At 47.3% G+C, this 25,474-nt stretch overlaps 1 long non-coding RNA gene across 1 annotated transcript; it reads left to right on the plus strand.

Moving 5' to 3' along the window:
- The first annotated feature begins 1,095 nt into the window (after window positions 1-1,095).
- Window positions 1,096-20,668, plus strand: LOC142063729 (uncharacterized). The gene is made up of 8 exons (XR_012662847.1): window positions 1,096-1,347; window positions 2,569-6,228; window positions 7,292-7,417; window positions 13,461-13,541; window positions 16,214-16,304; window positions 17,056-17,235; window positions 17,748-17,853; window positions 18,215-20,668. It is a non-coding gene; the product is annotated as an uncharacterized LOC142063729 (long non-coding RNA).
- Window positions 20,669-25,474: the final 4,806 nt, after the last annotated feature.

Here is a 25,474-nt window from a genome sequence, read left to right on the forward strand (position 1 = left end):
TGTCTGGGAAGACCTGGTTTATAATCCAAATTCAGTGCTGTAAAGGTTTTCCTCAAATAGTCACCTGAATTTTGAATCTGCCTTGAGATGCACAAGTCTGGACTCTTTTAGATGTCTACCACTCATTTGGTCTGAATCATGACTGGATGTGAGTGGTCACAGAATCATAGAATCGTTAAGGTTGGAAAAGACCCTTAAGATCATCGAGTCCAACCGCTAACCTGTCACTGCCAAGTCCACCACTAAAGCATATCCTGAAGCACCACTTCTACCCTTCTTTTAAATACCTCGAGGGATGGAGACTCCACCACCTCCCTGGGCAGCCTGTGCCAATGTTGTCATCTTTAAAAGGCTTCATCTTTGAATTCTGGATGAGTACTTGCAACCTGGAGTCTGTAAAACACTACAGAAGATGTCCCAGGATCCTCACCATCTTCACTTTCCTCAGCTTCTGCTTCAACCCCAGCCTGTACCTTCCTGAATGTGTGTTTTTAGGATTCTGGAGCAAAGACAAAAACTTTAAGATAACGGTGGGGTAATTTTTGCTGCAGTCAAAGCAGCCTGCAGGCTGGTAATGGAGGTGATGGTGGGAGAGCATGGCAGAGCACTGACTCTGAAGATTAGCTGATGGTCTCATTCTGAAGACCTACGGGCCATGCTTGCCTGGGTGTGATGCAGTTCCTGTCCGGATTCCTTCTGAAACCACCATAGAAACAGCAGCATTTCCCCTGGCTTTATTTCTGCATGTTGGAGCTTAACTTCAAATGGGTTGGATTTTCTCACCCAAATATTGGCTCCAGCAAAGTTCCTGGACCATTTTCCTATTAGCCCACCTTGCCAGAGTTTCACTAAGCCAGTTTGCAGCTGCAGACGTTCCTGTGTATTGGTTACCAAGGTTTAGGCTACAACTGTCAGAGTAATCCTTAAGTCCAGCATGGTGGCTCCCCCGGAATATCGTGGATATGCTTGTTCACCTCTCACCCTGCACACCACAAGCTGAGGCAGAACCCAAAGGGGTTCTGCTAACGCCAGGGAGGTTTGGATCATATACGGAAATAGGTTTAGCTGCTGTGCAAAGTGTGCTTTTCTTGGTGGTGCATTTAATAACTTGCATTAGTTTATTTACATGTGTATTCTGGCATCTACTGTACATTAGTATGGGTCTGTGCATTTGTATGCCTAACTGTGTTCTTGTAGGTATAACTGTGTCTGTGTTGTTACCACTTGCAGGTTTATCTTTATACAGATTACCAGTATCGGAGTGCAATGTTATCGCTTTGCACTCGCAGCCGATTTCTAGATCGGAGTCTGATCCTGTGGAAATGTATGGTCCCCGACATAGGTCAGGTAAGTGTATTTAGCGGTGTGTTGTGAGGTGTTGCACTGTCAGGTTGTGCGCTGGATGCGTCCCTTCCCAGGGGTGTTTCCGTGGGGTATTTGTGGCATTCATTCTGAGCGTCACCATGGGGACAAGCAGGGGGAAGGAACACGATTTGTATTTCATAGTGGTGTGTCATTGTACTCTCCCTGTGCCTCAGAGTGAAGGGGCATGATGAACTACGTAACTGTCCTGTATGTTGCTGTATGACAATACTGTGCACGCACACACGCGCTCACACATACAGGCACACACCCTCCAGGCTCCAGTGCATGTAGGAGAGTGTGTGTGTGTGTGAATGCTATTTAAATAAAAAAGAAAGGAAGTGAATCAGGGTCGTTTCCATTTTAATTGTAAAACAGATAAGCACTAAACACTTTGAAAAAGTAAATGACTTGAGAATAATTACTATCTATTACTCTGCGTCCCAGGGGGGCAGTTGGAGGAGCCCAGATGGCTACAAAAATGGGATTTAGCAGAAAATTGAAGACATTATTCACCGTAACACATTATCAATTACCTTCATATCAATTACAATAACCTTACATTAGAAGAAGGGCCAGGAGACTATCTTCAGCCCCCAGCCTGAATAGTAATTGCACTACCCCTATGGATGGTGCGTGTGTGTGTTACAGGGTGGGGGGCACCACAGGGTTGGGCAGGGGTTCTGGTAGCTCCCACTGCTCGTGGGGGAGAGGATAATAATGGCTCAGGATAGGTTTCCCTCCCCTCCCTACAGCCATCTCATGGAAGGTTTTTCTCTGTCCTGTTTGTGTGGTCTAATAGCTCGAAGGGCAGCTGATGTGGCTCCTTCCAAGAAATTCTGCTTGGCTTGTCATTTGGGAAGTTCAGAGTCTCTGTGCAGAGACTGCGGTTTCGCACCAGTGTCCTCTGCTTTCCTCTTCCCCCTCTCAGCCGTTTCAGCCAAGCTGCTCATTTTATTAATGGGCGCTGGTGTGCAATCTGAGGTCCTTTCTGTAGGTCCTGGGTTTCTTGGTATAGCGATCTGGCTCCCTCCCACCCTGTGCAGGAGGTGGGAGCTTCTCCCTCTGCCGCACCCAGATGGGGCCCCAGCTCGTGTTCCCTGTAAACACTCACAGAGAGGTTGCACGAGGCCTTGGACAGGATATGGAGATGAAACAACCAAAAACAATTTTAAAAATATCCCTCCTCCTCCTCCTTTTCTCCAGGGACGGTGGAAGGTGCCTTACAGAGGAGCAGTGCCAAGGCTGTTTCAGCAGGCTGGTAGCATGAAGGCGGCTCTAAGGACTCTTGTTACCTGTGGCTGTCTCTTGTTGCCAGCTGGGATAGCCCTTGGAGCTGGTGGTAGGTCAGTGCTTCTGACTGTAGCTGGCTAATGCTTCTGGCTTGCCGTGATGCCATTCTGAAATTCCACCTCCTGCACCTGGGTTTGATCCAACTCACCCGAGTATTTACACATGCAACACTCAGATCTCGCTGTTGTGGTCCCATTCTCTGCTCTAATCCAAACAGGTTTCATTGCCACGGTGTCCTGGCCTGTGTGCAGACATGCATGTGGAAGACAAGCATTTGCCCATGTCAGGGCACTTATGAGTTAAACTGCTGGTGACGCTCCCTCCAGCCTCCCCCCTTTCCCAAATATGCAGTGGAGTGTCCAGTGGGTTAGTGCAGAGAGGACTAATTGCTATTAAAAGGCTTTAATCTGGGAGATTAGTGCTGGCTCCAGGCGGTGTTTGCACACGAAGGAGACATTTCCGATGAGATGAACTAGAATTTGTCCCTGCTGTTTTGTTGATAGAAAATCATCTTCCCCTTGGTTTTTTCTCTTTATCTCTGTCTCTCTTGCTTTCTCGCTCTCTCTGATCATTTGCTTTTGCCTCTTCCTTGAAGTTGAGCTGAGACCTGTATTATTTTTGAGAGTAGCAGTCCTCTTTGACCTTTGGGGTCGGTTGTCTTCGGGCATACGTATAGACCTGCATGCACGTACGCGTAGATGTGACCAGAGTTTCCTGCTCCAAAGAGTCCTTCAGGAAATAGGTCCTGATCAAGAGAAGTAATGATAAATATATTTTCTCCTTGCTTGCTGTTGAGTCTCTTGCAGGTCGATGAGGGGCCTGTAGAACCCTTTCTATAACATGGGTCAGGCCAGTCCCCTTCTCCTGGGCAAAGGCTGATCCAGGGAGCATCAGGAAGAGGTGCTGCAGACTGAACATCTTAAAGGTCCCCGCAGAGGTAATTAGTGGGAGGTAATTAAATGATTACATATGGGAAGGTATGGAGCATTACTGGACCTTTGGCATGACCCAGGAAATGTCACTATTGACTTTGATGAACATTGGACCAAGCTCAATGGAAATTAATCTGACAACATGCCAGATGTGTCCAGAGAGCCTGTCCATGAAGGAGACACGTTTGACCTGGGAGCACAGAAATCTTTTGCTACACTTGCTGGAGGATCCAAAAGCAGAGGTGCTTATTCTGAATTCACTGTTGTCAGAAATCCAAGAGTGTTGCTCAGGCCTGACTATCTAGGCAGATAATCCCTGCTGCTCCTAGTGTCCGCCTGGAATTTTCACAGCATCCCCAGGAAGTTAAGGGCCAGTTCCCTTTGAAAAGCACAAAGGAATAAATGGACAATGTTTACGTGTAACGTGAGTGGAAGGAACTGAAGACATTGTATCCCAAAGAGAAGGGTGTGTGAAAACTTGAGGGGAAAAGGAGAACTCTGGTAGAACCACAAAGCTGTGCATGGTCCGTCAGGCCTTGAAGGTGGCCAGGCAAAAGCTATAAAGCAAAACAGGAAGAGGGGATGAGTATCCTCGAATCAAGGGGGCAGTTGGGCAGGGGGGAGAAAGTTGTTTCAGAATCTAGGTCTTCCTTTCAAAGAGGTCAAGGCACTCCAGGGAGGACGCACTTTGCTTGTGAAGTGTCATGCACCCTTCTGTGCGGTGTCTGAGCACCGTGGGCTTTGCTCTTCTGCAGGATGCTGCTGGAAACTGTTTTTACTATAAGCAAGTATTTTAGGAGGTGTAAATCAGGCACTGGCAGCAGAGAAGGGAAAATCAAGTCACTTCTGTATCCCTGGGGACAATGTGGCTCTCCAAAGACAGTTATGGAGCCTGTTGCTTGGCAAAGTGGTGTGGGGCTTCTTGGTTTGGGTTTTTTGGTTGGTTGGGTTTGTGTTTTTTTTTTTTTTTTTTTAAAGCATCTGAATCAGATATGAAGTGTCACAGCATCGGACCCCTCAAGAAGGGTTGTAGTGGGCTGGAATTTTGTATAAAGGTATTTATAACTCTCTCTCTCCACCCCCCCTTCCCCCCTGCCTGAAAATCCAAACTGTTACTGTTAGCCGGCAGGAGGGCAGACCTACTGCTCATGTAAATCGCTCTATTTCTCTTGTTTGCCCTTGTTCCCTCAAGTTTGCAGATGATGCTGGTGTAACCGACATAAGGATCTGGCCTCTAGCATGTGTTTGTCCCATCTGCTGTCCAGTATGTTAATTTTCATGGAAGACACAAACTTGCATGGACTGTGATTTTTAAGGAGGGGCCCTTTTTCTTTTCAAGAGCCAACTGTGATGCCTCAGGGGCCACATTCTGAAAGGCAGTCACTGCCCAGCTCAGGAGAAGCTGGGAACTTGTCTCCTGTCAATTTCTGGCTTGTGGTCCAATACTGGCAACACCACGGGGAAGAAACCACGTGTTGGATATTTGTGTAAAAGCAGCGAAGATGTGGAAGATTTTTTGGTAGCGACGTCCTTGGGTGGAAGGGCCAGGCTTGCAAAAAAAGGGCTCAGCTGCAATGAGCCTCGAAAAATCCTCAAGGGGGGTTAGAAATAGTGTGACAGGGAGCATATTTTCACCACTGTTGTCAACCAAAATAAAAATAATGATTTCTTAAAAAAGAAATAAAATGCAACAAGTAGAAGAGAAGGGGTCTGTTTCTTTGGCTGATCCTCTTTATCTCTTCTATTTCAATAGGAGCAGAAGTATGTCCGGCAATTGTTCAGGTGATTCTTATTCCCAGCATTTAATGCTGCAAATATTTACAAATATTAATAGCCAGGCTTCTTAACATGCCCAGTGATCTTGAATGTCTTGTGTTTATGGTACAAGATTGGAAATACCAGAGATTTTCTAAATGCTCAGGCCTGATCTTTTTATTAAAAAATAGCCTAACCAAAAAGTCACCTGAAACTGGGAATCTAAGTTCTAACTCAGCTATTGTTAACTTTTGTTAGTGTTTGTTAGGATACATTTCTTGATTGCTACTGATCTCATGCAAGCGGCTTATTGTGCCTTTGGGAGGTAGCGTTAGTAACTCTTCCATTGTTATTGTGAGTTTCATGAGAACTACGGAGTTTCTGAAGCTCCCAGCTCTGAGAATCAGGTACGCGTATGACAGTGTCAGCTGTCCTTTCAGTTTGTTATCTTTTCAGTGTTGCTACTCCCAAGGTTGGCATTAACTCAGAATAAATAGCCTGAGAACTTATTAGAAGCTTAAAATTCACAAGGTACTCAGGATCTATGATGATATAAAAATATGCTAATGACTTTCAGTGAACCTTCTGGTTTTAGCAGATATGGCACACCATTTTCGAACGGCTTATGTTGGAAATGTCACAGATAGGCCTCAGGTCTCCTCCAAATACTCATGGAAACTGAGCTTTTACCATATTCACCTCACGGCATGATTGGAGCTCCAGGAGTCCGCATCTAAGGCACTTGGAAGGAGTAGGCCACTCAGCGTTTGGAGAAATGTTTAAAGCTCTCCATGCGCTGAACCTCTTCAACCACAGTGGTGAAACTTCCACTTGACTTCGGAGGAGCTTGAGTCAGCCCCGCATCCAGGGCTGCAGGTCCCGTCAGGTACGACTTGCACAGAAGCAGCCCTCAAAACCGTGGGAGGTCGTGTTTCTGGGGAGGGGGCTGCGCTGGTATTTAGAGAAAGCAGGCGAGATGGTGAATGGTGCAGGACCAAACTGGGGACAAGAGACTTACAAGGGGTATGTGGGAGGTCTGTAAAGGACCATTGCAGGAGGTGGATTAGAAAAAACATAAAACTGACACAGGCGTTGGAATTGGAAAGCTCCACGGACACAAGGCAGCAGGGAGCTCACGCAGCAACTAACTAATCCCCTTTCTCTGAGCTGGAGCAAACCAAGCTTGCCTCTTCTAGCCTGCCAGTGGCTTTAGAAACTTTAAGGAAATCTAAATTAAACCTGGCCCCTGATGGGTGTTCTGCCTTCCCAAACCCAATTAGCCAATCATGACTTTTCACTTAACTCCAATGACTTTAATTGGATCAGAATAACAACAGGAAGGATAGAAAATTACAGGAATTTATTTAGCATGCAGGGTGGAGCTGGGATCATCATTATCTCTAGCACAGGCTGTAAAATTCATCAGAGATGTAAGAACTCCATGAAAAGTCCACAATACTATGTATGGAGTTTTTCAATCTTCATTTAAGCTACAGGCATCCGCATGGAAAGCTATAATAGGTGTGGTGGCCCAGCCTGCTCTTCTCCTATGCGTGTACTCCAGGCAGCAAAATCTGACTGTGTGCAATACCTTGTTTGCACTTGGTGGTGTGAAGGGGTTTTTGGACAAGTGAAAGGCCTGTGAATGGCCTCCAAGTCCTTAATGTTGAGCAGAAGCTTAGAGCTATGCAGAATTGAGGCCTCTGGGCAGCGGTTTTCTTTTGGACTGCCATTCAGGAGTGCAGGGGCTGAGGTGAAGCACAATAACTCCAAAATGTGCATTCCTGTCCTGCCACTGGACGTGGGGTAGCGCCACCAGGTGAGCTTTAAAAGCCAAGTCCCAGGGTATCAACACAACAAGGAAAATGTATTAGCACCAGGACAAGACTTGGCACTGACAGAGGTGATCTAACAATGTCATTAATAAGATATAAACTTCTCCTAAACAGGTGTGTCATTGGGTTGCTCACTGGGATGTAGGAAAGAAGAGTGGACATGGCTGGCGTGTCCAACGTTTTTCAAGCATAATTTGGAATGAGATTTTGGAGATCAAAACACACGTAAAAAGATTCCAGGTTAGTGATTTCTTCTTTCTTCTGCATTTTACTGATCATGGTTGGTGATGAGCAGCAGATGACTAATACAGCACCAAGCAAAAATTAGAAAAAAAAGAAAACACAGGGAGGAGAAAGGCAACTCTTTTCCTGCTTTCTCTACAACTTAAGGGACCTGCCTTCTACCAGAGCAAGCTTCATGATGCAGGCCACACACCGTGCATGCTGATGCCACTTCACATCCAAGGGAAGCCTTGCAGCCTCAGTGAATGTTGATCTGGATTTACACGACATAACAGGGATCAGATTTTTGCCCGCTGGGAGCTGTCAATGAATGCAAAGTGTGACGTAGTGCTTATCTAGCATGCACACGAGGGACCCTGCTGCAAATCAGGAATGACTTCACTGAATCCAGTGGAGCTGAACAACCATAAATGAGCAGAATGAGGCCCACGCATTATCCCAGGCCAGCATGCTATCTTTAACAGGCCCTAATGAATTCAGCTGCAGCATGTAGTCATTAATCCCAGTGGAAAGAGCAGCTCACCATTACACAACCTGGGTTTTCAAGAGGTTGCTATTAATGCACCAGGCTGCTGTCCTGATGCAGAACCTTCCATGGCTGCAGGCCCCAGGGAAACGTGCATCACCCTGGACCCGGCCAAAATCCCAACAAGGCTCTTTCAGCACCTTTTGGTCCAGGTAAGCAGAAGGGCTGGTAAGAAGGGAGGAAAGGCCAGGGTAATAGATGGCACACAGGGCCCTGAAATTTGTTTATGATGCAAATATGTTTAAAAGCACCGCATTGCCTCCTCTGGGAAAAGGAGCTTAAAATTGAAGTCTAATGATAACAAATGATTGTTAATGAGTTGTCTAAACATAATAGATGGAAAGAATTAAAAGCCTAGAATAAACAGGGTTTCATTAAAGCACAATAAAGAAACAACACAAATTTCATATCTTAGAATAAATGGACCCCTGTGGTGTTGCTGGGAGCGGAGGGCACGGAGGTGGGTGCGCGGGCTAGGGAGCAAGTCCTCTCCTGTCCAGGCGTCCCCTGGGCAGAGGGCGCCGGTGGCTGGGCAGCGCTCGCTGGCAGGAGCAGCTTGGCAGCGGCCGCTCGGGGCTCCGCTTCTGCACAGCTTACGCACTTGCCCAACCTGCAGCACAGGAGGCATTCACCGCCCCGCCAGCACTCATCAGGTGCTTGAAAGCAGGTGCTTGCTCAAGTGTCCTGCTTAAGCACCTCTCAGTGCTGTCAGCAGGCTGAGATGGAGAGGGAAACAGGTTTTGTTCAGAGGTGTTTACGGCCAGGGGCTGGCTGACCCTGGCGCTGGGAACCTCCACGACTGCGATTCAGCCGGTCCGTGCAGCCCGTCTTTACAGCAGCAAATATTGGTTTTGGGGTCCGGAGGACCCCCTGGGGACCTTGGGCTCTTCCTCAGAGATTCTGCAAAAGGTACTGAGAAAGACAAGTTCAAACCAGCTGTACAACGATCCACAGATTGCTTTTGAAGCCCTTCAGAGACTGATTTTTTTTTTAAGAGCCTGCAGATAAAATTAAAGTTGAAAATCATTCCCCTAGTAAAGTGTGCTACTGAGAATGTGAAATTCTGCAGAGATTTCACAAATGGTTCATCAGAGTGTTAGATGCCAAGAGCACACACCATATTTCATCTCAGTGTGTGTCAGATGGCATATTGTGGATAGATTTTAGACCAAGATTTTATTAAGGACATGTGAAGAGATGATCGGCAATTCCTTGGTGGGATTGTTTCCTAGACTGTCTGTATTTGACGTGGTGACATTATTTTTGTTACTTGCATGTGGTGGGAAACTTTGAAATTTCAAAGTTGTTTTCAGGCTTTAGGACAGACCCTCTACTACAGGTTTCATTTGAAATCATCCTTTAGACATGAGCAGTATTCTGAAAGCCCCCTTTAGACTCTGGGAGTCTGATTCAGCTTTTAGAATTTTTCATTAAAAGGAAATGCGGGGCAATAGACAAAAATTGAAAAGATGCGGCAAAAAGCATGTCAAGATTTCCTCGGGAAATATTGCCTTTTTTTTTTTTTAATCTAAAAAGGCCCTTTTTTCTCTAGGAATTAAAAAAATGTTAAAATCTCAAGACTCTTCTCCCCAGCCCCCATTTTGTGTTTGTTGGCTTGCAGATCTTGTTTGCGTTTCAGGAAGGATTGCATGTTCAGTGGAGTGTATGTGAGAGCAGGAGTTTTTGCTGTGGTGACGTGTCTGTGTTTCGGAGTGTGTCCATGTCCAAGTGTAATGTACTTGTCTTTATTGATGTGCTTTATGATGGATGGATTGCAGATCTGACAGGTTCTTTCTCTATGTTTGCGAAGCTGCACGGAGCTCTGCGCTATGAGGCCCCAGTCTTGACAGAAACCTCAAAACATCCCCAACAATCGGCTGGGGCCAGCTCCTGCCCCCTTTATTCATGCTGATTTGTACTTTACCCGGTGACTGGTTTGCCTGAAGCTGCTGGGGATCCTTGTGCAACACAAATGTAGGACAAACAAGGCTTGAAAAATCCAGGCAAGAATTAGAGCTGTACAGCGCTGGAGCTTGGCAGCGTTTCCCAAGGGGGAAATGGCTTTTTAGTGACACAGGGTGTCTCTCTTTTTCTTGATTTTTGAAAATCTGAACTTTTTTTTAAAAAAGGATGCTATTTGGACGTTTCTGTTGAAACTGGAAAATGATCACTTTTTCAGTGCGGATTTAGGGTTTTTTCTTTTTGAGAAGAACCTAGAAAAAGTATCCTTCCTCCTCCCTCCAGATCAATTAAAATCAAAGTTACAACTGAATTAAGTTGTTCCATAGGTAGAACACTTTTACTAATAACAATTAGCAATAATATTATCTGTTACTCTTTTGCTAGTATTAACACAGGTGTCTGCTTGTGTGCCTAGGCTTAACGTAGTGCAGTTGGCCTTTCTGAGGGCGTTTGGTCCTGCAGCTGGGGCATGCGCGAAACTGGGCTCCTGTTGTACCTGTGACATTGGCAGTGCTAAACACAGCTGCACAAAGCCACTGAAAGAGATGGGGTCAACCTCTAGCTGTATTTGCATTGAACTCTGTATGTGACCGTGTGGGGAAAAGCTACATCGATGCAGGTATGTTGCTAGACCTTTGCAGAGAGGAGGTCTAGAAGGTGGCTCCTTGGCAGCTGCTGAAGTTCCTTTCTAGCACAGCAAGAGAAGAGGGAAACCTTCCAAAGGCTTCTTAAGCAGCAGAATGACATTAAAATGCAGGCTGGGGGTTCATATCTAAGCCCCTTGGAACTGCAATATTCTCAAGAAAAAGTTGGTCCGAGTGGATCCAGCACCCAAATAGCTCAGTCTTGGTAGAACTTAGTCTGATTAAATGAAATGATATTAAAACATTCTGGCTCTCATGAAGGGGTATCAAAAATGGCAGCTTAAGACCTGGTGTGGGGAGTCCGATGCCTGGCATCACGAACAAGCAAGATCCACTTCATGATTTCATACCCAGGAATGCACGAATCCAGGTGGGTGCCCGTGCTAATGGAGCCTGCACCCACAGGAGTGTGTCTTGCTGGCTGAGCCACGCCTGAAGGGCTGTGCTGGTGTGTGTAAATCCGAGGGCTGGGTCTGTCTGGGGGTACCGGTGGTGTGTTGCGCTTAAGGGCAGCGTGGGTGCAAGCAGCATTGTTGGTTGAACGGCTGGCGTGCAGCTCTGGGAGAATCACAGAATTGCAGAATGGTTGAGGTGGGGAAGGACCTCTGGAGGTCGTCATGTCCAACCCCCCTGCTCAAGCAGGGCCACCCAGAGCCGGTTGCCCAGGACCATGTCCAGACAACCCTGCCGGTCTCCCTGGCTGTGGGCACAACCACACGGAAAGTTATAAGGCTCAGTTAGGCAGAACTGGCCCTGTCAGTAAATCATTGTGCAGTTCAGGCTTTTTTTTTCTCCTGGGTTGGACTCCATAGAGAATCAGACAGACTGTGCTGAGCTGGTCCCATCTGCACCCAACCTGGACAGCAGCTTTATCTTGCCTTGTAAAACCGCAGAGCTCTGTGACAAAAGAGTTAATCTCTGCCTTTGTTTCTCTTCCTCTCTCTCTTCTCTTGCAGTGGGACTGAAAGGCAAGATGAGAGCAGATCCATCAGTGTCAGCTGCTTTCAGCACATCAGCACTTTTGGGGAGTTTATTGGGGACTAGCCCATCAGCAGTGCTTCCAAACTGCAAACATGCTGCAGACAGGCCCCTCCTCTGGCGCAGCAGCCAGGCTGCTCGGGGAAGCAACAGCCGGACCCTGGTGCCACTGGCCAGGGCCTGGGTGATAAATGACTGTGTGAGGCATCTCCATGCCTAGCGAAGTCCAGAGGGTAGGCCAGAGCCAAGCTCCTGGGGAGGCAGCAATGAAACCATATTAATTTCTGGGCGTGCGTCCATGTGTGTCTGTGTGTCTGCACTGTCTGAAATAATACGCTTGACACACACACACGCGCACACACACACACACACACACTGAGGCTTCACTTTCAAAACACAGAGTAACACAGAAGATAGGTGGAAGAGAGAAAACCGTCTGATTGACAGGTTAATGAAGTGGTTCATAATAGCAATATATATTATAACCTTAGAAACAGCTTGTAAATACCCAGCTACTTTACACATATAAGCACACTCCCATGCCCTGGTCTGCGTATATGCATTTGCCTATATATGAAATGTATGTGCCTGTGTATATGCATAGCTGAAAGAGGCAGGAACGTGAAATCAAAGCTCTGCAGTGAAATAAAAAAATAAACAGGAGGTGGGAAAAAATAAGCTTCATAGGCCTAGCAGCCTAGTTCCTAGGCTGGAAGGCTTCCAAAACAGTGGAGGGACTTGGGAGCACACATCTCACCGACTTGCTCTCCAAAGCCCTCTTGGTACTCTTGAAAACTCCACCTGTGGTGGTTTTGGTGGTTTTTTTTTTTTTTAAATCCCAGGGTCTCAGGCAGAGCAGCCTCAACCCATCCATGCAAGGCTGGGAAGTCACGTTAGCGTGAGGAGAGTGGAGTTTGAACCCAGATCTAATCCAGAGTTTTGACTAATTCCTCATCACATCAGTATGTCACTCTTGTAAAAGATACATAAAGCTTTTCATAGGCAGATATTTGGATGTCTTTGTTTGCTTCTGTATTGTATATATCCGTGGGAATTTCCCGATGTACTCTGGACTGGGGCAATGACTTACACAACAATCCTTTCTCTCTTTTGTGGGACCTATTAGCAAATATAAATAGCGACATACTGAGCTCTTGTGGATGGGCTACAACCCCAGGAGCTGAAAAAGCAAGTTCAGCATGACTAAGGACCTTTAGCTTTCCATTTAATGACTCTGCTTTTAGTTGTAAGCCTCAGTTTTACAGTAAGATATTTCCACTGAGTTCTTTTCCTAGCTTCTCCTAGAGAAAAAGAGAAGATTAAGAGATTTCTCGTAAACACAAAGGAGTGTTAAAGTTGCCAGTTCCCACTAAAATTCAAGTGGTATTTCTAAGTGACATGGCTGTGGATGGAAAAAATTTCAGAGATCCAAGTGTACTGGGAAGGATCAGAACTGAAGGTTGACAGCACCCAACCGACGTAACGGAAAGCTGACTTTATCTCGTTGAAGTTTGGCTCAGACTTGAACTCTTGTGAAAACCCTCAGCAAATTCCCCTCTCAGAGTATACAGTTAAGTTCCTGGCCTCGGGTCTTCTGGAAAGAGTTCTGCCAGGTATTTTCCTCCCTGATATGAACTCCAGGCTAAAAGCACTTAAGAGGTGTGATGTGTGCAGGGACTGCTGGTGTGACACGTGGCACTATGCAAGGAGCACAGATACACATGTGTACCTCGGGCAACGTGCCAACGACCGTACCTGCGAGTCTCCAGACACGCACGCTTGTGCTTTTGCTACAGCAGCAAGGGATCCTTTCACTATAAGGCACCTTGCACTGTCTTGGTCTAGCTCTTGACCAGAGTTCTTGATCCTGTGATCTGAGGAGCTTATAGGCAAAACAGTCAAGCCAAGTATTTCTGTGTTAATCTTACAGCTATGGAACAGGAGTGACTTGTCCCTAATCACACGCAAAGCTGAAGGCAGAGCTGGGAATGGGGCCCACATGTCCGGCACGGTAAGCGCGTTCCTTCCGTCTCTGTCTAGGCTGGTCAGTTACGCTAAAGCAACACCGGCCGAACATTTGCACAGAAGCAAACTGCTGTCTGTCTTAGTCTTCAGGGGCATCATAGCTCTGTAACTGGGAATCCTTTGGTTTTGGGTGCAATACAAACCACTGTCTAAGAATACCATTCTGCCTAGCATCCCCTCTCCTCCTCTAAGCTTCCTCTTCCTCTGTCCCCTAGGATCAGGGTTTGCAGTTGTTCTCCGCAAGCATTTTAACCCCTTTTTGTAAGGTGGAGGAGAACAAGTTGTCTTAAGCTGGGATGGGAGTAAACTGGGGGCTGATAGAAGCTGAAGATTCAATTTGTAGCCTAAAGAATTAGTGTCCTTGCATCAGGGGCTTGCCCTTAATTCTCCGCCAGGGAGGACTGTCAGGTTTGAGCAGACTGAGGCTGCTTGCGCAATTCTCTCCCCTGCCCCAGAGACCAGAGTGGGGGGCGGGTGTTGGGGGGCAATTAATTGCACGTGGGAGCGGTAGGCCGAGGGACGGGAGCTGGCAAGGTCTCTCTGTCTTTGGTGGTAAGGAGGAGAGGGCTATGCACAGCAGTTCAGCTGTCTCCTACCATCCAGGCCAGCCAGTCAGATCCGGGAGGCCTTCCCAATCAGCGCAGCAAGCTCAGCTTTGCTGCCGTCAGCACTGCTGAGAGCAGAAGCTGGGGATGGGTGAGTCCAAATATCCGGATCGCATGGATATTGGCTGGAAATGTTCCACCATATCCGGGTGGCTGCCTTTGTGTGATAGTCGTGCTCGTCAGAAAATTAATTATTCCATTCACCAGGCTCTCTGAGCCGGGAGGATTACCTCTCAATACCTGGAGCTCCTCCTGGGGGTGGTGTGTGTGTGTGTGTGAGCACATCTGCCTGCACGCCTGCTTTACTGAGAGGGTGTGTATGCTGTGGACATAGATGTGTACAGGCAGCAAGGGACTGTGTATGGCTGTAGGCACAGAGGAGGAGTTGCACGAGTGATGCAGAAATAAAGAAGATGCCTTGCTCTGTGTGTCTGTGAGAGAGGGGGCCCCTGGGGATGCTGAGTGCCTTTGTCTGCATACCAGAGAGAGGAATATTTTCATCTAGGTAAGGTGAGCTGTGTGCAGGGAGCAGAGGGCGCAGGGCCCAGGTAGGTGGCAATGCATTCCTTGTCTTTGCCTTTATGCGTGTGAGGGGCATACACGTGGCCTAGGCTGTGTTCTCATGCTTTTTGGATCTGCCTCCAGAAAAGTTGATGTGTGTTTGATGCAAGCCTAAATCTGCCCATCGTTTCCTGGGTACTTGTGCTGAAAACAGGGGAAAAACTCCATGTGTTGAAAAACTGCATATGTGGTGGAAGATCTGGTGTCAGGTGGCATCACAATAGTACCTGTGATTTTGGATGCGTTTGATTTTGACTGTGGCCCTCCAAAACACAGCTCTGATTCTTGTCTTCCTGTTTTTACAGCTGATCAACCCCATGCACATCAGTGGGTAACTTACACCAGGAAGTAAGCAGAATCAGGTCTTGTGATATTTAAAAACAAAACCTTTGCACCCCAGTCTGAAAGCTTTCCCAGGGTCCTCTAAGTCACAGGAGGTCTTACCCCACATGGAGCGGTACGGTCTGATTATGTGCTTGGGTCGGGGTTTTCCAACTACAGCAGGAAGGAGTGATCTTTCCTGGAAAGCAAAACTACTTAATTGTGGCTTGACTCTGAGCGCGCCCTGATTGGCTCTGCTAGGCAGCACAACGCTGAGTTTCAGGCTTGGGGTATTCTTGGAAATTTGTATTATTAATTGAAAGCTTATTAATGGCAAACACAGAATGACATCTTACATGGTTTAGTTATGTTCCGTGAGTCATTGGTACAACACAGCCTCAGCCACAAGGCAAGGAAGCTCCTGCCGTAACTGATAACAGAGAAGCAATAATAGCTCAGTTCCCACTAACTGGTCCTGGAGCGACAGGGACAGCCCTTGCAAATGTCTGATCATCTTCTTTCTGGTGGTCGCTCATCCTGGGTTAAAGGAAGTCTCAGAGGAAGGCAGACTTAGTCACTGAGGTAGTAAGCTTTCTGGTTTATTACCAGCGGGCTCGAGAACTTTGGTTTCTCTGAATGTCTGGCATTGTCCTTAAAAATAAAAACGCCTTGAAGTGAGGGGACTGCTGACATCACACTAGAAGTCAGCAGCCCCATCTCTAGAGCAGGAGATGTGATGTTGCGCTAGATAATGAGATATTGGGTGCTGGACTGTGACTGGGTTCTCTAGAGTAATGCTTGAGTCCCATTCTCCCATGTTGGAGAGGTGGGTCAGTCTGAGTCTGATTTATATCGTACTGGGGAAAGCATTAGGGTCCGGAAGAGAATTGGCTATTGCTTTTAATATCCTGCAAAAAAAGAAGTCCTTTTCCTCTGCCCAGCTTCATAGATGGTTGTGCCATATATCTAAAAATCAAAATGAGATTCCTACTGAAACAAGAACAGGTGTCTTAGATCCTTAACATATTTTTAAACAAAGTGGCATTGTCCAGTCATTGTGTGGGTGTGGCTGCTGCGTCCACCTAGTCCATGAAGGTGGACTTACATCTTCTTGAAGCAGATTTCTGAATACCATCGACCAGAATTGTGCTTGTCTGTCTTATGGCTGTAGGCATGGGCAAAGCAGGCATACTGCTGGGAGAGGCACTTCTGTGAGCCACAGCCATGAATCTGCAGCCTCTTTCGTCTGGGAAGAAACACAGGTTGTACAAAACCCCCAAATATCTCCTGGTCCCTTCTTCCCACTGCTATATGTGCATCCTGTCCTGTTTTCCGGAGTTCCCTGGGGTTCTTTCCCAGGCACATTGAGGGTACTTGAACTTAGTGTTGTCACAGGTGGTGCTTGCTTGTGTTGCTGAGGTTCCCCAGGCAGGCACTCCCTCTTCACAAGCTCTGCTTTGGCCCTCAGAAAGGGAGATGAGAGCTTGGAGACTTTTCCTGCCAAAACTTGGCCTTGGGTTGGGAAATCCACCCTCTGGGATGGAAGAAGCAAGGGAGGTGATGGTGGGAAGCCACCTACCATCTGGGTCTGTAGAAATAGCAATACATCCCTCACCTTCACAAGGGAAAGCTCAGTTGTGGGTGCCAACTGGACTGTTCCTTGTCTGGGACAGCCAAGAGGGGCTTATGGAGCTAAGCACCTGCACAGAGTGAAGGGAACTGTCCTTGAGGACCTCCACAGATCCGTCAGATCTATAGATCTGTGGGACACACGTGGTCTGACACCCATATTCAGTGCTGCAGTCCCGTTCTGCAACTACCAGCTTCATCAATGGCTGGAGCAGAGTACAAACGAAGCCCTCTCTGCAACAGCTGAGAGCCGTACAGGGCAATACAGACAGCAGAGCTCCTCTGCACTGCCTTGTCCAGCAGCAGAATTATTTCCACAAAGGCATTGCAGGCACTGGGAGGAGATTATAGGCCAAGCGCTTAAACTCTTCCACCCTGGTTTAGCAAAAGCCCCACAGCTGTGGATTGTCTGATGCCAGCAAATAAACCAGATGGACGACAGGGATGGAGACAGGCCAAGCTGGGATGGAAAGCACAGTGTGCCCTCCTGTCTTAATGGGCTTCTGGAAGATGAAGTAGCACAAGCTGGAAAGAGCCTTCAGCTGCAAAGCTCCCTGTGTTGAGGTAATGGGAAACAGGATCTACTGTTTTTTGTGGGGCTTCAGCTGTGGCTGGTGGAATCTCCTCTAATGCTGCAGGAAGAGGGGTGGTGCCCTGGGCGCCTACAGGAAGGTGGGATGTTTCCAGGCTCTGTTGGAGAGAAGAATCCATATCTGCACCTGTAAAGAGCAGTGGGCTTGGGAAGAAAAATTGAGCAGTCATAGTGTGAGAGGTATCATGGATCGTATGCATGCTAGAGGATATAACTGCAGTTGCCAGTTCTGGTTAGCGGGTTGCAGGAAGATGAAGCCCACCCAGTCTGCAAAGGATGGTGATGGGTCAGTGCTGCTGGGCACCATATGCTGCTTTTGCAAGGGGCCAGACCTGCTTGTTCCTCCAGCACTTGATGACTATGATTTGTTACCTGGGTGATGGCAAGGCCTAAAACTGAGATCGGACTCTCACTGTGCTAGGTGCTGCATAGAAAGGTGTAATGAGATGCACGTCCAAAAAGAGCTTTCTCCCATGATTAACAGGACATCATTTTACGGATGGGCTGTCACAAAAGGCTGTGAGAAAACCACAAGTGCTTCACTTCAGCTGTCCAGGGTCTGCAGAATCTGGCTTCTTTCAAAAACCGAGGTAAGGCAACCTACCCTTGTCTCTGCATCTCCCCATTGACCATTTAGGCACCCAAGCTCGGTGCTCCCAGATAAAAAGTGATCTAAACGACTCATGGATCTCTCGAGTTTGGAGGCTACAGAAAACGCCCCCAGGACTTTGTATGAACAGAAGACTCACCTGCAATGACACATGGAGTCCATATCAGTGCTGAGAGCTTAAATTAGCTCTGTCCTAGTCTTATGCCTTAGCCCCATGACTAGCTTCCCTCCCAGCAGACTAGTTAGGATGTTTCAAAAGGTAAGGGCAGTGTGTCCAGCACTAGAGTACGCTTACAGCATGCTTTGGTGTACTTTGATTTGGGCTATTCCATCTTTACTAGGAGATGAGTCTCTCACCACCATGAAACACTAGTTGCTGGAGCCTGTCTCAAAATAAAGGCTTGAACCTCAGTTCAGTGGCTCTTCAAGCCAGACCGAGCTGCTTGCAAGTCTGATTTGGAAGGGATTACTGAACACTCCCCTCAGCGTGCTGGAAAATCACCCCTGCCGGTAACAGGTACTGTCCAGACACATTACACTGTGTTTATGGGGTTCAGTGTGGAGGGGTGGATCCAGGATGTGCTTGCCAGGCTGTTTATGGCTGTGGGGGAGCATGCCCTTTCTAGGTGTGATCCCCACCTCTGCCATTTGTCCTTCTTTCTCTATTCTGCCATCCCCGAAGCAGCCCGGATTGGTTATAGCCCACATGTTACTGTGGCCAACCTGCAAAGAGAGAGCCAGAAAAAGTTAATGTGGAGTTCTGGTCTACTCCCAGGATGCATTTGGGCTGCAGCCCATAATGATATGTATAATTGCGAAGGCCTGCCAAAAAAAGCAGGCTGGATTTAATTGAGTCAACACACTGCTATTAATAATAAAATGGCAGAGACTTTGCTATTAATCACTTGTGCTGGCTTTATCACAGGCAGTCTCGGCTATCTGGCTACCAAACAAGACCTTTAAAAAAAAATGGTGCAGTGGAAAACTTACTAGTGGGAATACACCTGCTAACAGAATCAACCTTGTAAACAAAACGTTCCTTGCAGAAGAATGTACTTTCTGAAGGGGCAGCTATTTGGGAGGCAAATGGGATTATGTCAAATGCCTGTGTCCTGCAGCAAAGTCCTCCTTATATAGGAATAGATCACTGGAGGATGCACTTGGCAAATGGTGCATCTTTGGAAAAGGTTATACTTGATAAAAGACTTTGTATGGCGTGGGAATTCAGGGGGAAATGAATCCTCCAGAGGGAAGTGTAATTGCTGTAGGAATATAGCACAGCCCAGAGAGGAATGCATCTGTTACTAGTAAATGGAAAACACTCTATCTGCTGAGGTACTGAACAAAAAGGGAAATGCAAAATAAACATGATGCCTGACACCTAAATTTCAGCCCTCCTTGTAGAAGGCTGGATAAACTGTGGTACATTGGGGTGGATGGCTGAATGTGGACCTCTGTACCCCAAATGCATGCTGCCAGCACTGCATGCAGCCCCACTGAAGGAGTGGGGTCTGGTCTTCTGGAGGGCCACCGAGGCTCAGAAATGCCCTCTTCCCTATGACCTGGCTTGGCCGTGCCATGAGGTGGAGAAAGGGTTGGAGTGGTGCTCCAGACCTTCCGCGCATGCACCATATTTGCTTACGTGAGCTGCTCATGTTCCCCGTGGCCCTCTTGGTGGAGCGCACGCCGGTGCCTGGCTTGATGCTCTTCCCTCCTGGCAGTGCAGTAAGAAAGAGCCTGCATTTTTGAAAGCCTCCCCTCCGCCAGCTGAGGCTGTTATTGGTAATGGCAGTCTTCACTTTTGCTTCTGAGTAGACCTGCCTGCCGTGCCTATGTCTGGGAAGAGACCATGCAACAAAAATGTCTGAAACCAAGAAGGAAGGGAATAGGCTTGACAGCAGTGCTTCTGAGCAGGAAACATGATGTGTCTGTAGGCAGAGCCAAAGAGCAGGTAGAAAACCGAACAGAACAGATCTGTTATGTGGCTTTTTAGTGTAAGAGGTTGTGTGTGTGTGTATGAGGGTTTGCGGGGCTTAAAAAATTACTCTTCTAGCAGACAGTCGGAAGGGGAGAACTCCCTGCCTTCCACGTCTGAGAATGCCAAAGGAATGGATCTTTTCTTCTCTTGCAAGATTTCCTGCCAAAGGGATACATATTCTGTGCACCAATGCAAAAAAAATCTGTGTGCATCTTGCACCAAATAGTCAAACCAAAATAAATGATTTAACAGGCTAAAAGGCCTCTTTCTCTCTGCTATGAATTAACAGGTCCATAAATGAATGCAAATGGTATCCCTCAGAAAGAAAAAGAAAAAAGAAAAGAGAAAAAGCAACAACAAAAAAAATCCCAGAAAAAAATTATCCACTTCCTGCTGTTTTCCTTTCCTCCCCATAAAGTGAGCGTCTTATCCTCAGAGAAATTCACTTCATTGTTAGAAATAGCCGAAATTGGCTTGCAACTAGTAAAGATGCCAAGAATTTGCACCTTGCTCTGTGACCTAAAGCAAAAATGACATGAACATTGACAAATTTGACAAGGAAATTTGTGCAAAAAACAACTTCTATTTGGCTAGCCAAGCAGCAAATATGTCGGATGATATGCTTTATTAAGCAATCCATTTTTCAGCAATAGCTGCACCATCTGCAAAGGTTAGTGTGCATCAGGCTTTCCACAGAATTTCATCTGCGTCTGCAGCTAGGTGCAACACACGACCACATTTTTCATGTACATACAATTTTGGATGCAAATAGAATACTTGATGAAAGAGGTGACCTTCCGGACTGACTTCCCCCATGCAGTAAAGTCACAGGCGCAGAAGCAGCTGAGAGAAACATATCTCTGCCTGGAGGGGGGGGGGGAGCTGGACATGGGGGGGGGTGGGTGGGCAAAGAGAGAAATAAAAAGAGGAGGAAACTTCAGGAAAAAGTGTTTCCCAAAGAAATGATCTGGCACACCGCACAGTAGAGACTCTGCACTTGTACCTGTCGAAGGGGAACAGAAACAGTTGTGTTGGGTAGCTGCAGTTTTCTTCTGGATGGTATCCATCTCTCCACCTTCTAGTTTTTCTCTTGTTATCTTGTGTCGTTCCTGTGGCTACAACGTCTAAGCATCTTTAGTTTTTCTCTCCTTGTCTTTCATTGCTCCCTCTATCATGGTCTGTATTCCAGCCTTGTCACCTCTTAGGGATGGGCCATTAGTCCTCTTGCTACTACGGCCCCTGCCTAGGGCTGCTGGATTTCCTTCTGAACAGCCATGGCTGTACAGGATGTGTTTTCTAAAGCCAAGGAGGGGAAGAGTTGCTTTCAAATATTGGCTGGACATATCTATTTTCTGCCCTTTTTGTTCCTTTTATTTTTTTTAAAGGCACGATGGTCCCGCCTCTGTATTTTCCCATATTGTTTTTGAGTGGTTGGATATGGTCCTTCTGCGTCCTGCCTGCCCTACATTAGGGGCAATCAGATCTTCTCTAGTCCCCAGTCTTCTTCCCCAAGTGTATGCTGTACACATGACTCCCTACGCCTCATTGATGGTTGCTGGTTATAAATTCATGTTCTCAATCCCTACTTCGCTTAGCTGAAGTTGGATGCCATCCCAGTGCCTTGCAACTGTCCCTGGTCCAGTGGAAAGTTTAATCTGCCAGTTCACAGCGTGTCGTCCTATGGGGAGAGTTCAGTTCAGTGCAGCTCCACACTGCACAGAGAGAAGCTCATTAGCAGGACATGGTAGTGTCTGATGACACTGTGGTCCAAGAAGGCCTCATTAGGCACAAAATGTTTTCTGCGGCTCTCTGAGATTTCCGAGTAACTTAAGGAATTCAGACATAGTTACCGTGGGGGCACAGATGAAATGGGGAGCAAAGATGCGCTCTCCGAGGGCCATCTCCCATCTGTGTCTTTTGGAGGAGCAGATATCAGGCAAAGCTTTTGACTCCTTTTACGTAGCCTTGGATCCGTGATACGGAGACGCAGATGGGACCGGCTGGGCCTGGCAGGCGCACTCTTCCCTGGTTGGCTGCTAAGTGGTGTTAAGTGATGAATGTTAAACTTAACAAGGGGACTTACAGATTTACGTAAGGGTTTTACTGCCTGCCAGGTATAAATGATGGAAGAGCTTTGATCTTTAGGGGGATCGGTACTGGAAGTGATTTAAACTAAAGTTAATAAAACTGCTTAAAACTGTACTCTGCAGTCCCACAGGCGGAAGAAGCCCTAGCGGTCACTTGACTGCTCTAAGTAAAAATTGTTCACATTTATGAGGGAGATCAAATCCCACTGGTGTTAACTGTGTTTCCAGATGAATAATAAATGATATCTTCCAAGAGTTCTGCAAGTCCTTCCCTACGTGCGCTGCAGGTCCCACAACCTGCTGGAGCTCCCAAGCTGTTTTCCACAGAGGCAAAAAAATGGTAGACTCTTGGTAGTTCCACTGGCTTTTCTCATTCTCTCTCCACTTCACAAACTGTAAACCAGGTCTGATCCCTTTACCATTTTGTAGCATGTCACAAGCTAATGTTGGTGCTTTTTTATTTTGCCGTCAAGCAGGAGTCTTGGTGTGTTTTGTCTTCGGGATTTGCTGACAAGCAGTGACGAGTAAATGCCAGAAACATGAAAATTTCATTGGCTTCATGGTGGGCTTTGCTACCGCGACCTTCAGAAAGGGGACATCACGTTATGCTTTTTATGAATGGTCCTGTGATGTCATCTTCCATCCCAGTACATCCTAAAAAAGTTCCCCGTAAAGGTGGAAAGTCTCATTTTTAATGGCGGGTCTGTTTTCTGTCTCCCAGGAATCGTAGCTGCCCCCTACAAGATAACCACAGGTATTTCCATAATGTCCCAAGATGAAACAGTGTGAGCTGTGGTGGGCAGGCTGTTCAGACGCTGGCGTGAGCGGCAGTTGGCGAACCTGTGCTGATTTGGGTGAGGAAGTGGCTCTTTTGTAACTACCAGAGAAGTTGCTGGGATTTACTGGTATCCCTGTATCAGCCCAGCTCATTAGGTTTACAAGTGAGATTCAATTCCATCAGTTAATTATGTCCACAGCTATGAAGCGAACAGGCCTTCCTGGCGTGTCAGGGGCTCATACCGTCACCCGGAGTCACCGAGCTCTCCCTCCACACACGCACACAAACGGAAGCCGTCCTGCTAGTGCCGTAGGGTTTTCCAGTTCTGCCATTTCCTAGAAACTCTTTAACAACCACCAGAATGCCTTCTGTCTGCTCAGTAACAAAATAAGTAGCTGTTCACGGGCCTCTCTAGAAATCAGTGATTGGCAGCCACTGAAATTGAACTAGTAGTAACTCACCGCTGGTAGAAAAAATACTTTTTTGGGGGGTTTTACTTCATCCCAGTGCACTGTTAGTGATGAATCTCTGCAGTACAACAATTTGATGAGGCCGTGATCTTGGAAAGATACAGAAAGAGATGGGCTGTTTCAGGCAGGTCGCAAGGAAATCCTGAATTATAAAGGTACAGTCAAGTCTGGGGTGGGATTTGCTCTGCGGAGGAGCCAGCTGGAAATCGCCAGCGCTTGGGAGTAAATTGCATGAAAATCCTGTTACTTGTACCTTGTTATATAATTGCCTCTTGCAGGGTTTGTTTTTTTCCCTGAATTACAGTCACTGTTGGAGACAGGTTATGGGCTTAGACAGAGCACTGGCTGGACAGCCTGGTATCTCCTGCATCCTTACTTCCACAGGTCCTCTAATAGCCCTGCGCCTGGCTTTGTCCTGCTATTGTGTCTCACTGCGAGGATGGTCTATGTCCGAGATTGTTGTAGGATTTCTACAGGCAGCTTCTACTGGTGTTTTCGGAGACCCCCAATATGCTCGTCACCCTCCCGTAGCGTTTTCTAAACCCCCTGGGGCTGAGGGTCATCCCTCACTTCACATGGGATAAATTGATAATGACACAATGAAATCCCTCATGATGGAATGGCTCCATTTTGATTACAATAAGAGGGGATTTTGGGTCCGCATTTCTGTCGTGGTGTCTCACGAGCTGTTCTTACACCGCAGTGGTGTTTTGGCAAAGATTTCCAATGGCATTTTGAAGTCTATTCCATCCCATAAACTTGCGGCTTTTAGGCGCTTGATTCAGCAAACTGTGTTCAGAGGTTTTTGGTGCGTTTCCAGAGAAGTTCTTCATGTTGTGTCTCGTAGAAACCTGCATGTTTGCTGTGGCTGGATTTTTATGGGGCCACAACTGTTGTCTTGGAGAATGAGAGAAGTGGCACACGTACTGAAGGTCCACTGTGGCTGGTATTCGTTCCTCACCCACCTGTCAGTGTGGGTGGAGAAGCATCACTAGATTTATGGTCCTTTGCTTGTGGCTCCTAATGTCTGTCTTTCATTGTCTTACCTCATCTGACGGAGGACTAGTTTCCAGAAGCTTTCTTACTCCCTTGAAAAAGATGTCATCTGTCCGTGGAAGTCTGGGCGAATTGGGCTCCTCATACCCAGAGACTCCGTTGAACATGAGCCTCTGCTCTCAGCTTGTTTCTGCTGTCTGGTATTTCACCCTTGCTGCAGTGTGGCGTCAGAGCACTAAAGTACTCAGACGGTATAAATCAATGGGTATCTGCTGATTTACACCACTGGAAGGTTGGGCCCAGGTCAGACAGGGAGCAAAGAACCCTCCAACAGAGCCTCTTTAAAAGAAACCACAGGCAGGTATTTCAGCCCAGTTAGCTGGGTATTCAATTATGGCTTTTGCTACAGAGTAAAACCAGTTTTTCCAAAGGACACCGGTAGCAGCCTCTTAAAAAAGGAGTTGTGGCCCCTCCCTGGTGACCTTTCCTTGTCAAATGCTACATGCTGTGATGTTCCTACACAATAGAGAACACTCTGGTCTCTGTGTACTTGGCAAAGGAAGAAATGGCTTTTTTAATCTCATTGCATGAATTATTGGCAAAACGTTTGAAGTGGCTCCAAGATTTCTCTCTGACTGACTTGCATTTTCTCAGGAGATTTGTGTAGTTTGGGAGTTTGGAACGTGTAACTCAGTAACTCAGAGAAAGCATTTGCTACCTTTTGAAAGGCTGCTGTGTCCTTGCAGACAAACCACTTCATCTGCTGCATCAACAGCCCTTTGCAGAGGACAAGCCTTGTTGGGTGTGACATGCCGTGTCCCCTCGAAGGACACTCACCCCTCCTGCTGCCCCGCCTGGCCCTCGGCACTGCTGTTCCCCAGAGGCAGTGCCTCCTGCAGACCCTGCTGCGGCATCGCCCCGGGCCAAGCTGTGGACACGGGAGCAGGGCTCTGCCGTGCCAGACCTTGGGCAAACACAGGCATGTGCCAGCACTTGCCCTGAATAGTCTACAGAGGCAGGGCATGGAAACAGAGGCAGCAGCGTGGGGTCACGTATCGAGAAAGTGCCAGAGCTGGGATTAAGACCTGTGCCCCTGCTGCTGCCGCCTCGTCAGCCCTGAGTTATGGGGAGGGCCACCTTGCGTTGGTAGCCAGCCCTTTTCCCTTTGCATGCCACCGTCCTGGGCTCACTAGCGTGGCTCTGCCGTGGGCCAGGTATTGCTCCAGGGATGCAGCGCGGGCCACGTCCATCCCCTTTGCTGGAGCATCCCTCTGGCTTCCCGCTGACCGTGG

The sequence above is a fragment of the Phalacrocorax aristotelis genome, chromosome 12 (assembly GCF_949628215.1).
Source record: "Phalacrocorax aristotelis chromosome 12, bGulAri2.1, whole genome shotgun sequence".
NCBI classification, from domain to species: Eukaryota; Metazoa; Chordata; class Aves; order Suliformes; family Phalacrocoracidae; genus Phalacrocorax; species Phalacrocorax aristotelis.